The 15079-nt window shown below is 41.3% G+C and overlaps 1 protein-coding gene across 1 annotated transcript in view; it reads right to left on the bottom strand.

Annotated features, from left to right (window-relative positions):
* The window catches only part of LOC122794338 (TNF receptor-associated factor 3-like), a 448040-nt gene that overhangs the window by 172081 nt on the left and 260880 nt on the right, over positions 1-15079 (bottom strand). The gene's annotated exons all lie outside the window — the stretch shown is intronic.

Raw genomic sequence — 15079 nt, 5'->3', positions numbered from 1 at the left:
CTTGCTTCACTTCCAAGGCATGCTTCCTCCAGCTAAATATTCTGTCTTCTTTGGACTAGCTTGTTTCTGTATCACATTTGACTAACTAGAATATGCAAGTCTCATCAAAACAGGATAGTGCACAGAATGATGGTAGTTGGAGGCTTGTAAGATATCTCCTGTTCTGCCTTATTGTACAGAAAAAGTGCAAATTTCTAGAGCTGTTGAGGATATTATTGCTATATGGTGCTTCATAATTTTATTTACTTTGCTTCAATAACTAGAAAACTTTCACTAAGCTAATGAAAATTTTCATGGGAGACTCAAGCTATCAGTGTGCCAGAGAAAGTACAGGCATGAAAAGCTGCATTATTTAGTGAGCAGCTCAAATAGCTGGGATCACATCATGGAGTAGCCGATAAACATGAGCAACCTGGTGTAGACAGGTCAGAGATGAATCAAAGACAGACAGGCAGCACACAACAATAAGAGATAAGCACACACCAGTAGAACTGTGTATATAGCGTGTACAGAAGTAGCATTAAACACTGTTGCAATTTGCCAGGGTGCCATACTTCTGGTTCTGGTTCTAAGGTAGAATGGAAACAAGGTCTTTTGAACTCTTTTTGTAGATATACAAGTTCTAAAAACCCACAGTGGTGGTGCTGCGGTAGCGTTGTCGCTTCACAGTAAGACGCCATCCTGTTCGATTCTCAGCTAGAGCGTCTTCTGCGTGGAGACATGCGTGAATGGGCGTACCTTCGTTGAAGGTTGTGCGTCAGGCCTGGCAAGCCGGTATGTAAAAATCAACTGCCAATCATTAGCGGACTGGAGTTCCGCTGTGGCGACCCCTTAACCGGGAAAAGCCGAAAGACACAAACAAACAAACAAACAGGTTCTGAAACAAAGTATGATGAGAGCAGGTGTGCACCAGAGTCAGAATTACAGTCACGTAAGTCACTGACGTTGCCATTGCTTTTGTCTGCCAGGCTCTTTTCTGTAGTGGAAGTTTGTATATGTGCAGGCATCACAGCCCGAGGCTCTGCAAGTGTATTCAGTGTTTACATTTACACTTTCTCCCTGTTCCACAGAAGGGATGAAACAGTAAGAATAGAATTGTCTAGAAAATATATTTTTCTCAATTTTACTCATTTTCTCTTGAGTTGTTGCCATTCAGGGTGTAAACAATTTGCTTTAAGTGATGTTAACACACATGAGACAAGTGAAAGGTTAAGTTATTCCATTTATTTCATAAGTCAAACTGTAATTTAGTGTGAAGAAATCATTTTTTCTTTACTGACCAAAGGGTGAAATAATTAATTTGCATCCAGAGCAGCAATGCCTTAAATGCCCTGCAGTTTGTTTTTTTAATATTCAAGCATTTATGGTATAAAAGTAATTAAAACCTTACAACCACGCTCTGTGGTTTGATAAGATGGTCATCCTTAACTCATTTTTACAGATACTAAAATGATTAAACATGTTGTAAATGTACATTAAATACAGGCTGCCCAAGTTCCACTATTTCTTAAGTTGATGGACGTCCTAACATAAATATTCTCTTTTCCTGCCTTTGCTGAACTAGATTAGTCCAGATTTCAGGTTTTGCTGAATTCCAGACTGTGGTATAGTTTCCTGTGTTGCCCATATCCTTATTTGGATAGGAAGAAGCTTCTCTCATCACCAGTGAGTGGGGAGCTTTGAGCAGCCTATCTGTCCCTGGAGGAGTAGTCTCAGCCCTGAAACTAGTAGCTTATTGGCCGTTTTGGGTCAATTCCTATCTTTTTCAGTTTCCCTGCTTTAAAACCCGCATTTGTGTGGTTTTGCGCCAGTATACAACTCCGCACAGCTCCTCGTGGTGTCCTGCAGAGTGATACAGGCAACAGAGAGACCCAAGAGAGACTTTTCCAGATTTAAGTATTGTTTTCTCTGTTTTTTTTGCTCCGACTGCCTTTTCCCACCTAAAATGCGAATTTCTAACTGATCTGTGATTTAAAAAGTTTAAATTGCATTTGCCTTCTGCTTTTTACAGTTTTTGCACTTGTTTTATATCAATTTAAGTTGTTTTTGTATTGTATAACTGTTGTAGGCTAGCCTGTTTATAGCATTTACACTGTTTTCTGTGTGTTTTTCTGCTGTTTCCTGAAAAAACAAACAAAAAAAAAAAGGCAAAAAATATTCTCTTTTCCCGCCTTTGCTGAATTAGATTAGTCCAGATTTCAGGTTTTGCTGAATTCCGGACTGTGGTATAGTTTCCTGTGTTGCCCATATCCTTACTTGGATAGGAGGAAGCTTCTCTGTTCACCAGTGAGAGTGGGGAGCTTTGAGCAGCCTATCTGTCCCTGGAGGAGTGGTCTCAGCCCTGAAACTAGTAGCTTATTGGCCGTTTTGGGTCAATTCCTATCTCTTTCAGTTTCCCTCCTTTAAAACCCGCATTTGCGTGGTTTTGTGCCAGTATACAACTCCGCACAGCTCCTCGTGGTGTCCTGCAGAGTGATACAGGCAACAGAGAGACCCAAGAGAGACTTTTCCAGATTTAAGTATTGTTTTCTCTGTTTGTTTGCTCTGACTGCCTTTTCCCGCCTAAAAAGCGAATTTCTAACTGATCTGTGCTTTAAAAAGTTTAAATTGCATTTGCCTTCTGCTTTTTACAGTTTTTGCACTTGTTTTATATCAATTTAAGTCGTTTTTGTATTGTATAACTGTTGTAGGCTACACACTAAAGTGTGCTAGCTTGTTTATAGCATTTACAGTGTTTTCTGTGTGTTTTTTCTGCTGTTTCCTGAAAAAAACAAAAAAATATTCTCTTTTCCCGCCTTTGCTGAATTAAATTAATCCAGATTTCAGGTTTTGCTGAATTCCAGACTGTGGTATAGTTTCCTGTGTTGCCCATATCCTTACTTGGATAGGAGGAAGCTTCTCTGTTCACCAGTGAGAGTGGGGAGCTTTGAGCAGCCTATCTGTCCCTGGAGGAGTGGTCTCAGCCCTGAAACTAGTAGCTTATTGGCCATTTTGGGTCAATTCCTATCTCTTTCAGTTTCCCTGCTTTAAAACCCGTATTTGCGTGGTTTCACACGATTTTGCGCATAGCGCAGCATCGGGCAGCGCCGCTTAAACGGGTTTAAACTATTCCTGGCTCCACAAAGTCTGCTCTTCACTTTTTCCGTTAGAACTATTCTAAATCTCAAAGTAAGCACTCTATTTTCATTCTAAAGCCCTGCACTTGCTCGTATAAGTAATCTTATAAGTAAGCACTAATAAACTAAAGCACTACACCCTCTTATACTCCCTTTAAGTACTTGGCTCCCTATTGGTCCTTTTTGATCAGTGAAAAAGTAGTTCCTTATACTATTCTGGCATGTCTAAAAGTCAGTTTCAGGTTTACTCTCCAGTCCATCTGGTGAATCTGGGAATCTTGAGGCAATGTTACAACTGCCTTATGTACACAGACCACCCTCACCACCTCCCAACAAGCTCAAATATATGTGAGAGATGCAACTATATAGCCAAACTGCAGGCTGAGCTCTCTCAACCCAGTACTGGCGCAGTCAGTCAGGAGGAGAAGGTAACCACACACACCACAAATCCAGTCTCACATAGACCTATCACAAAAGCAAACCAAACACAAACACACAAAAACATACTCGGAGGCTCTAAATAAAAATTTGCCCAAGCAGCAGAGTCCTCCAAAGCAGACATCCAAGCAACCGCTACCCCACAACAATACCCACGTATCAGATAGTTCACAAAGTCATTGTGCCACACAGTCACAGCCCTTAAGGCTAAACAACACACTTAATACACTTGTAACAGGTGACTCTATTGTCAGACACACTGACGTCCCACTCACCAAGCTGAACAAGGAGAAGGTCACTGTAAGCTGCCTGTCGGGTGCCAGGATCCGCCACATAACACAAGCACTCAGGTCACTCCAAAGCAAGTACAAATATGACTCCTTCATTGTCCATGCCGGTGTGAATGACCTGAGACGTACCTCCCTGGACTACATGAAAAGAGACATAGAGGAGCTCTTTGATCATGTAGACCAGGCCGGTATGACCCTGACCTTGAGTAGCATCTTACCCTCACCAAGAATGATGCCACAATACAAAGACAAAATGATCAATTTTAACAATTGGCTAAAGTATTGGTTTCATTCAAAGGGGATCCAATGCCTGTCAGCCTGGGATGACATACTCGACAAGCCAAGTTGCTTCGCTAGGGGCGGCTTGCACCTGTCACCCCTGGGCTTTCGAATACTGGCTAAGGCTCTTGCCACCCCCACAGTGCCTTTTTTAGGCAAGTCTCAAAAGACAAACCCACCTCCATAGACAACACAAGGAAAAAGAACTAAGGGTAATACTACTCAACGCCAGAAGTCTAAACCTCAAGATGCACGCACTCGAGGCTCTCCTCAGTATGGAGAATAATTGATATCTGTGCAGTAACAGAAACCTGGTTCAAGGCTCCCAAGAGCACCCCAGCACTACCAGGTTATACCTCATACCTTGCTTTTCGGCCCCAAAACTCAGACCGAACCACAAAAGGAGGGGGAGTATCCATATTCATCAAAGATACCCACACCTCCAGGTTACTGGCACTGCACGAAGCATCGGAGACCATCCATGTGCAACTAACAGTGGGCAAAACTGCCTTTCAGTTTGTAGCCTGCTACAGACCACCCTCCCAAACTCAGGAACCCCACTCGGCTTTCCTGAGAACACTGGAGAATATGAAGGTATCTCCAAACACCATTATATTGGGTGACTTCAACTACCCAAACATAGACTGGGAGCACTACTCAAGCCCCAACACCCTCGCCCAACGGTTCTTAGAATTTATAAACTCAAATGCTATGGAACTGGTCACCACTCCCACAAGAGGGGAAAACATATTGGACCTGATCATCACCAACATGGGGACTCTATGTTCCATACCAGAGGTATACCCCTCATTGGTAAGATCTGACCATAAATTAATCTCACTGGACATCCATATCCCGTCCCCACCCCCAGCCAAGGAAACCACGGTGAAGAACTTCTCAAAAGCAAACTTCACACTTCTCAAAACCGCAGTGGAATCCTACAAAGCTCTGGGGCCAGTGGAAAATACGGCCCAAACCGCAGAATCCTTTACAAATGCATTCTATGGACACCAACAGGAATGCATGGATCGTGCTATCCCAAATAAAACCAAGACTCACTCCTCCAAAGGCAAGAGACCTGTCTGGTGGACCCCAGCCATAAATAAGCTATACAACAGAAGGAAGAAGCTACTACATGATAGAGCAAAATCCCAAAAAGGGAAGGCATCTCTGATCGGTACTAGCAAGAAACTACGATCCCTCATAAAATCATCTAAGGCCAGCTTAGAAAGAAAAATTGCATAAAACGCTAAAGATAATCACAAGGCCTTCTTTAGTTATGTCAGGAACCTGGGTGGCAACTCCCAGATATGCTCTGAGTTAGTGCAAAATGACAAAAAATACACTGAACCCACAGACATTGCCAACATCCTGGCAGACAGGTTCAGTGCAAACCCCCCCTCCCCCCCAAAAGAGCAAATGTCTATCCCAACAGAGTGTAGCCTCCCTGACATCAGAGATGCACAGGTGAGAGCTGCCCTCTCCAAAGCAAAAAACACAGCATCAATGGGACCGGACAGTGTGTCTTACATGAGCCCCAAGAAGAACTGAACCCTCACATAAAGTCACTGTTCAGTCTCAGCCTTACTACAGGATATGTACCCAAGGAATGGCGTACAGCAACAGTGGTCCCACTCCACAAAGGTGGTGCCACAACGGACCCCGGAAACTATCGCCTTATAAGCCTGACTAGCCTGGTCTGGAAAGCTATGGAGCATATCATCATGGAACTCATAAACAAAGACATTGGGAACCTCCAAACACTGGATACTACCCAATTCGGCTTTGTTAAGGGCAGTTCTTGTCTGTTGAACCTGGTCGACTTCTTTGAAACAGTCACCAAGGCCATAGATGAAGGGAAGGTAGTCCACAAAGCCTACCTGGACCTCGCAAAAGCCTTCGACACAATACCCCACTCGGGCATTGTAAATAAGCTCACCAGCTTAAATATCAACCCCTATGTCACAAGATGGGTTGCAAACTGGCTCATGGATAGAACCCACATGGTCAGAACTGCAGCTGCCATGTCAGACTCTAAACCAGTTACAAGTGGCATCCCACAAGGCTCAGTCCTGGGACCTCTCTTGTTCGGTATATATTTCTCTGAGGTACAGGCTAACACGGCAGGATTATGGCTGACCAAGTTCGCAGATGACTGCAAACTGGGTGCCATAATCAACTCGCCGACTGACACAAGCATCCTCCAAAAGGGTCTCACAGAGACTGATAACCGGTGCCAGAGCCATGGCCTAAAGCTAAATGCCAAAAAGTGCATAGTCATCCCCTTTGGGAAAAACAAAGTGCCCACAAATTACCACATAGGTGGTAATCCATTAAGTACGGAAGAAGTAATTAGGGATTTGGGGACCCAAGTAGATAGCAATCTCTCCTTTGACAATCACATTGCCAAAGTGGTTAGAAAGACCTTCTATATAGCCCACCTTATCACGAAAGGGTTCACATCTAGATAAAGAGAGGTCATTGTGCCCCTCTACTCATCACTCATCAATCCCATAATTGAATACAATGCCCCATTTGGGATGTACCTTACCCGACACCTGCAGCAACTGGAAAGACCTCAAAAGTACCTCACCAAGAGGATCAAGGGACTCAAACAGATGCCCTACACAGTTAGGCTAAAGAAACTCCAGCTCTACTCAGTTGCTTACCGCCTACTCAGAGACCATCTGTGCCTGACGTATAAAGCCATGTCCAACCCAGAATTAATGGATATGCTCCACCTCAGGAAATCCAAATCCCTTAGAGCTACACGCACCAGGGACTTAAACTTCAGCACAGCAATAAATAGGACATGCTGGAGGGACAGATTCATATCCCAGAGGCTCCCCTCACTCTGGAACAGAATCCCAATTCATGTTAGGCAGAGGCCCTCACTGACCCTCTTCAAGAGAAATCTTGACGAATGGATGGGAGATCGTAGGTTTACCCCTGGGATCTCTTCTGTGTCCCTACTAGTAAACTAACCTTAAAAGGGCTATCTTCTGTAACCTACTATACAGAGGCACAGTCAACTAATCTAAAAGGGTGGCGAAAGCCAAACACACACTGGCTAGACTTACAAATGCCCTAGAGCAGATAGCCTAGTATCAACCTATGAACATGTGCCTTAAAATATATATTCACATTTTAAAGTGAATAATTGAAATTATGTTTTCCAATAAGAATTTGTTGCTAAATTTGACTATTATTCATAACTAATAAGCAAAAACAAACGAACATATATACAGGCCAAATTTATCCGTCGAGTTAATTCTGTGATGTACTGGGAAATGGATTCCCCCCTTGGTATAACACATGATTCTAACCTGTCATTCTCAAATGCTAAGGTCATATTGTTTACCTTGTTAAGTTGATTTATTGTTACACTGTTGCACTTTGATCATTCAGTTTTAGAATACTATATTTGAGTATTAGTTACTCTTCTGCCAATGTTCTCTCTATTTCCTATTTTCTTTTGTGTAGCATTATTTCATTTTCTTTATTTATTTAGTTCTTTTTTTAATTTATAATCTGCCTTGTAGCATGAGTACACACTAAGGGATTGCTCATTATGGTCCAAGATGGGGGCTGGGATTCATAGACAAATGTTTTTGCAGCTGTGCAGAACTAAACAGCTTGGATACCATAGCCAGTAGACTAAAACAAAAAGCATCGGAAATGCCAAAGTAAAACCACCATGCCTTTATTGACGTAAAATCTTTTAACTGATTAAGAGCTTTCACCCGTGTAGGGCATCTTCAGAGTCAGTTTGTTACAACTCATCACAACCTTTAAATATACACTTCAATTAACACTGATATCAAAATACTAATTGGGTACAATGATTCTATTATGTATACTTTGTAACTTAACCCTTGGCTTTTTGATGTTAACTTATACAAGTTATTTTGAAAACACCAAGTATACAGTTGTCAGTAATGTATTTGCTTTGCCTGTGAATTATTTCAACACTTGAATTCTGAAAAAAACATTTAGAGATGTAAAAAAATATATAAAAAATGTATATAAATAAAATATACAGTATATATGAAAAAAATATATAAATGCAAAAAGTCAGAAAATTATCTGTTGCTTCTAATTTCGAACTGTTAAATGCATGAAGCCTTATGTTTTAGTATACATGCTAGGGATAAGGTGTTGTTAATGCCAGGTGCATTGCTTGCATCTAGTTGTATTTGCCACAAGCATTCCCTGACTTCTAGAATGGTTTTGTAATCGCCACCAAAGTCTTTGGTGTACAATCTATCTATAACAAAGAATAAAAATGTTTTGTAATTGATACATTACTTACTGTGGTTGAATAGGGAATTAGTTGATTTCCTGTTTTTTATGTCCCTGTTGTGTTCCATAATCCTTTGTCTCAACTTCTTTGTGGTCATTCCAATGTAGAAAGCTGGACAGGATAGACAAGTTGCCACATATATAACCATGTTGGTGTTGCAATTGCATTAACCAGGGCTCTTCAAAGACCTCTTGTAATTGCCCACTTGAACATATGGGCCATCACTGATATATTTACATGCTTTGCAATTGCTACATTTGGCCATCCTAGCTGGCTTTTGGCTAGTGGGTGTGGATATTCTCTCCAAATTTTCTTTAATATTCAGACCCCTACTGTTGATAAATTTAGGGTGTTTACCCAGTGTGTCTTGCATGTCTGTAGGAAGTACATTTTGTCATGTTGATTGGATAATGTCTTTAACCTTAATGGCTGTGGTGTTATGTTGTAAAACCATGCCTGTCTGGATGTCCTTGACTTTATGTCTATGAATATTGCTGTTCTCTGTGTCCCTTTGACTGTCTGACAAAATGGGTCTGAAATCTATGTCCCTTCTTCCAATAATGTCCTGTTTTACCGAGGCTAGTAAATCCATAGGATAATCCCATTCAACAAACAGGCCAACTAATACCTCCAGTTCTTCCAAGAATCTACTGTCTTCACTAAGTATAAGCGATACCCTAATCATCTGGCCTTTTACCACATTCTTCTTCACATAATAAGGATGGCAACTCTCAGTGTAAAAATGTGTTGCTGTATGCCTTCTTCCTAAATAATTTTGATTGTACCTTCCCATCTTTAATATATAACTGTAAATCCAAATAGTCAATGGTGTTTCTGTCCGCCTTACTAGTGAATTTCAAAAAAGTTGTAGTGTTGTTAAGGTAACCTATAAAGTCGTCCAACTCATTTCGGGTTCCATTCCAAAGGAACAATATGTCATCCAAAAATCTTAAATAAATGATCATTTTGGATCTATACTTGGATGGCAGGACATATTGTTCCTCCCATTCGGCTAATACTAAGTTGGCATAAATGGGCGCACATTTAGCGCCCATAGCAACTCCAGTGGATTGCTTGTAAAATTCACCTTCAAAGCCGATGTAACTGTTTTCTAGAACAATCCGCATCAAATCAACCAGTAGGCTTCTCTTCACCTGATGTATGTGACTATGTTTCGTTAAACTGCTGGCAAACCAGTCTAGACCAGTGTCATGAGGTATCACTGAAAACAAGTTTACTATGTCAACAGTTACAAACCAGAATTCACCTAGGTTTAAGTCAGATAGAAGACAATCCAGACAATGCCAGGAATTCTTTCATATGTGTGGTATGTTGTAAAAAATATTCTTACTAGTAATGTCTGAAAGCTGCTGATCCCCTGGCCGCCACTATTGGTCTAAAAGGGGGACTGATGATGTCTTTATGAATTTTAGGGATACCGAACAGGCTAGGCATAACTGGATGTTCCACTAACATGTAGTTGTACTCTTCGTAGTTGATTATTCCTTCACAAAGCAAGATTGTACACCAAAGACTTTGGTGGAGATTACAAAACCATTCGAGAAGTCAGGGAATGCTTGTGGCAAATGTGACTAGATGCAAGCAATGCACCTGGCATTAACGACACCTTATCCCTAGCATGTATACTAAATCATAAGGCTTCATGCATTTAACAGTTCGAAATTAGAAACAGAGAATTTTCTGACTTTTTACATTTATATATTTTTTCATATATACTGTATATTTTATTTATATACATTTTTTATATATTTTTTTACATCTCTAAATGTTTTTTTCAGAATTCAAGTGTTGAAATAATTCACAGGCAAAGCAAATACATTACTGACAATTGTATACTTGGTGTTTTCAAAATAACTTGTATAAGTTAACATCAAAAAGCCAAGGGTTAAATTACAAAGTATACATAATAGAATCATTGTACCCAATTAGTATTTTGATATCAGTGTTAATTGAAGTGCATATTTAAAGGTTGTGATGAGTTGTAGCAAACTGACTCTGAAGATGCCCTACACGGGTGAAAGTGCTTAGTCAATTAAAAGGTTTTACGTCAACAAAGGCATGGTGGTTTTACTTTGGCATTTCCAGTGTTTTTTGTTTTACTAGTCACTATCTCTACTTGTGGACATTTTAGTATCATAGCCAGTTTAGCCCAGAGCTGCTTAAATATGAACCAGACCTTGCATAATGCCAGTAGATGGTGAAAAAGACTGTATCAGCCATTAGTTTAGCTCTGTTATGGCATTAGGCCACGTTACACCATCAAACTGCTCCATGACTGAAATGGTTAACATCACCGAAATCATGCCTGAGAATGCTCGAGACTCTGTCTGCTCACATGTGCAACAAAGTGCCTCATTTTTGCTGCATGTGCAGTGGTAGACAGGCCAAAGATGGCCAGCACTGCTAAGTGTCAACCCAGTCCATCATATACATAGGGACCCAGTCCATCATATACACAGGGAGGAAAGGAGCAAAAGGGAGACTAGCATGGCAAAGAAAACACACAAGGATAACCATATTGAACAACTGGGGTAGTAGAAGGGCACTTTTTGTTGAAAATACTCCATGTTTTCATATAAGAAGGGGGAAGGTAAATGGGGTATGTAATGTCTTTTGGCTTTTCCCGGTTAGGGGTTGCCACAGCGGAACTCCGGTCCGCTAATGATTGGCAGTGAATTTTTACAGTGCCGAGTTGCCAGCCCGACACCCAACCTTCAAAGAAGACACACTCATTCACGCACGCACCTACCTGCATGTCTTTAATGTCACTTGACCGCGGGGAAGACATGCAGACTCCACACAAAAGGAGCTCTAGCCGAGAATCGAACAGGAGAACCTCTTGCTGTGAGGCGACAACATGAATAAAATGCAGACAGGGACAGACATACAGGACGTGTGTTGACATAAAAGATGGGGACAACATTGTGGACACTTAGTGATGGGGAGCTTTGGGCAGCAAACAAAGTATGGGGAGTAACACAAGGTGGACAGGGAATAGCACTGGGTACATCATATATAACCAAATATCCACAGAGAGGTGGACAGGGGATAGGACTGGTTACAGAGGTCGACCAACACAGGCATCAGTCACCTCTCTGGATAATGTCATGTACAAGACTCTGGTGGCCTGATGGTAAGGGCTTGCTGGTCATGTAACTCAAATGACTCACATGGGATGATGCTCCGTACTTCTGATATAGATGTCTACATACCAGTACACCCCAGAAATAACCAGGCTATACAATTGATGTTGGCTGACAAAAGGGTACCTATCTGGGCCACTATCAAAAGAGAAGCCTTTACTCTACTTCCCCATAAGTAGTGGCCACACAGGCCACCATTTAGCCCTCCAGACTACCTTTAGTGGGGTTAGATCCATTCCCCTGCTAAGAAATGGGCCTAAAGCCAACTGGTGAACCAGTGCCGGAGACATCAACAAGAGCAGGCTGACATGAGCACCACTACAGCTAGACCTGTGGAAAGAAGAGAAACCACATGTTACACATGCTGTTAAAGCTATATGGTGCAGTAGTGCACAATACATGTGCACTCCTCGGTGTGGATAGGCACTGTTGTCTCCTACATCATCCTCTCATATTCTCTCAATACTCCTCACCCGATTAAAGGCAAAACAGAAAGAACATAGTACACTGCTGGACCTGGAAAAGACAAGGGAAACAAAGATGCTTACAGTAAAACTCTGCCTGGCTATCCCTAATCTCAGTTTCCCACAAACTAAGCAGGATGTATTGAGATCACTTTAGATCACTATAATAATACTTCCACTGCTCATTGGAATGAGTGATTCCTGTGGCATCACTCACCATCCTGGGAGGCTCATGTCTGTACAAAGGGCCAACATACTACCTCAGAATGTTTCCCTGAGAGTCCCTATAGGAGGAAAAATAAGAAATTCTTTCTCTATCTGGGGCATTACACACAGTATTCCTGCTGTTCCCAATGCCTGAGGCAACTACAATCACTCAGACAGGTCTGCTTTTGGAGTAGAATGGTAGTCCTGTGTGCACAGATACATAATTACAGATCAGATGACAAAATAGCCCATGCAGAAGCATAGATAAGGCACTACAAAAAAGCTCTGTAGCACCAACCTGCAGTACTACAACCTTTACATATGCCATGCAAAAGCATGTTGTGCACAACCCCAGGAAGGAGCGACTTGTAATAGCACGGTGCATTAAGGCAGTGATTCAGAGACAGCTGAGATAAATTCCTACATTAACATAACATTGTCTGGCATATGCTGGCCATATTTAGATTACATAGACCATTACTGAGATGGTTTCACATCTGAGACCCCTCACCAGGCTGCTCATGAGTAGTCCCATAGTTTGGCTATTTCAATATCCCCTGTGAATGCACACAGCACCAGAAGTACTTATGGTCGTTGTCTGGGACATGGATGGTGACCCTGTCTTTGGGTTCTTGATATAGGAAAACCTATCAGGATGCATGCATGCACACAATCCTGTAGTTCTACATCTTCTTTACCATGGGCTGTATCAAGCCCTGAGACTGCAAGCCACTACAGTGGCATTGCCAATGGCTCTGACACAGTACCTTAACCCCACAACAAAAGGATGTGATCCCGGACTCCCCACAAACTCCTAAAAGAGTAAATGACTACAACATTTACCTTTCAGGCCCCTACCTCATATTATAGTACTGCTGTTACTTGTCACTGTGTACACCCACCTATGGAAGTAACACTGACCATGCACTGCCCATGATGCACAATGTGACCAGTCTGGAAAAGACAAGGGAAGCAAAGATGTTTACAGTAATTGACTGTTAATGTGTTGTAGGTAATGCCTGAAATGCCTTGGAGCCTTGGATAATGACGCTGTTCATAACCTCTAGACTATGACAAAATAGCCCATGCAGAAGCATATAATTTTCTGTTGTGTATTTGCTTGTGTGTGTGTGTGTGTGTGTGTGTGTGTGTGTGTGTGTGTGTGTGTGTGTGCGTGCGCGTGTGTGCGTGTGTGTGTGTGTGTGCGTGTGTGTTTGTGTGTGTGTGTGTTTACTTGGACAACTAAAGGGATGCTTCCTCTGCTTTGAAACATTGGGAGTCACTGTAGTATGCACCCGAGATATGAAGTAAAATTGTCATGATGGGTGCCATGTTGCATAATACTGCACCTGTGGAACAGCTAGTACAGCAAGGAAACAGCTAATCAAGGTCTGTGTAGCAGCAGGACCAGCATCAGGAGCGCAGGGTGTAAAGGCTGGAGAGGCAGACAGCAGTACTATTGCATGTGAGACTCAGGTAGGAGCAATACACAGCAATGTTGGCAAAGAGGCTTTATCTCATTGACAACTATGTGCTGCGAAATATACAACACCAAATAAAATGATGCACACAGTGTTGTGGGCACTGGCTCTGACTGTGGCCACTAACGCACGTTGTTCAGCAACAGTTACTACAATTCCTTGCATCTGTGTTTCCCTGTACAAAAAAAAATCCTGTCGTTTGGAATACATTTTGATGCAGCGCTGTACACCTGCTTTATAAGTTCCTGAATCATTTCACTGTGTTTGATTTTCATCATTTGCATAATCTAGGTGCCTCATATGAATGGTATTTCCATTTCATTATGTGGTCATTTCTAAGTAATGCAAAACATGCTATTTTTTTGCTAGCATTGCCATGGCATCTTTTCCCTCTGAACTGACCAAACCTTGTATGGTACTAATACCCGTGTTAATTTGCACTATGCCTTGTGATGAACGTCTATGCATACTGGTCGATATCTTATAGGTTTGTTACCAAACAAGTCCCATTGTGTGCAACGGCTAGCTGACAGACATTTTCACAAAGAGTGGAAATAGCTTGCTTCCTTAATAAGTATAAACATATTATACAGCATATAGCATAAGAGGGTATGACTAAGTTATATTTTATCCACAGCAGTAGGAGTACTGTTTATATGTGTGCAGTCCAAGTAATCATACAAATGATAATGTATACAAACCTTTCTATGGTCTACTGTTATTAGAAATAAGGGACTACTAAAAATCAATTACCTTTCTTTTTTAAATAATATCATTTTATACTGCAGACTTCTTGTGCTTCCCGTATCTGCTAAGTGAGTTTGCCAAGAGGTACATGGCATGTTCAGTGCATGTGACTGTTGATAACATATCGTTAATGTATAGGTCATGCCACTGCCTCTAGTAGGGTAGCTGTTAGAGTTTTGTTATTTTAAAATTCATTTACTTATTCACAGTATAGTGCAGTGCATGTGAAGGGGATCCATATATACACACACGCACATATATGTAGACAAACAACTTTCTAAAAGATAGAATTAAAACACGTAGCCTTGCAGTTGTCCTTCCTGATAATGTATTTGTATATTTCTTTTCAAGTGAAGGATTTTACCAAAGAATTTTAAATGCTTGCGGCCATTATTATTATTATTTATTTTAGCTTTTTATTATCTTAAGGGTATGTGTGTTATATAGATATGTAACTAACTGTAGAACCCTTCAAAGGGTTACCGGTCAAGGTTTTGCTGCCATTCAAATAATCAAAGACTGGTTTATTTTATGAATAAACATTGTTTTGTGCTCTTGATTTGCCAAAGCAGTTTGGTTGATGGCGCCAT

This window comes from Protopterus annectens, chromosome 1.part0 (assembly GCF_019279795.1).
Source record: "Protopterus annectens isolate FY-2018-M chromosome 1.part0, PAN1.0, whole genome shotgun sequence".
NCBI classification, from domain to species: Eukaryota; Metazoa; Chordata; order Ceratodontiformes; family Protopteridae; genus Protopterus; species Protopterus annectens.
The sequence above is the reverse complement of the archived record's forward strand: the minus strand, read 5'-3'. Positions and strand labels throughout refer to the sequence as shown.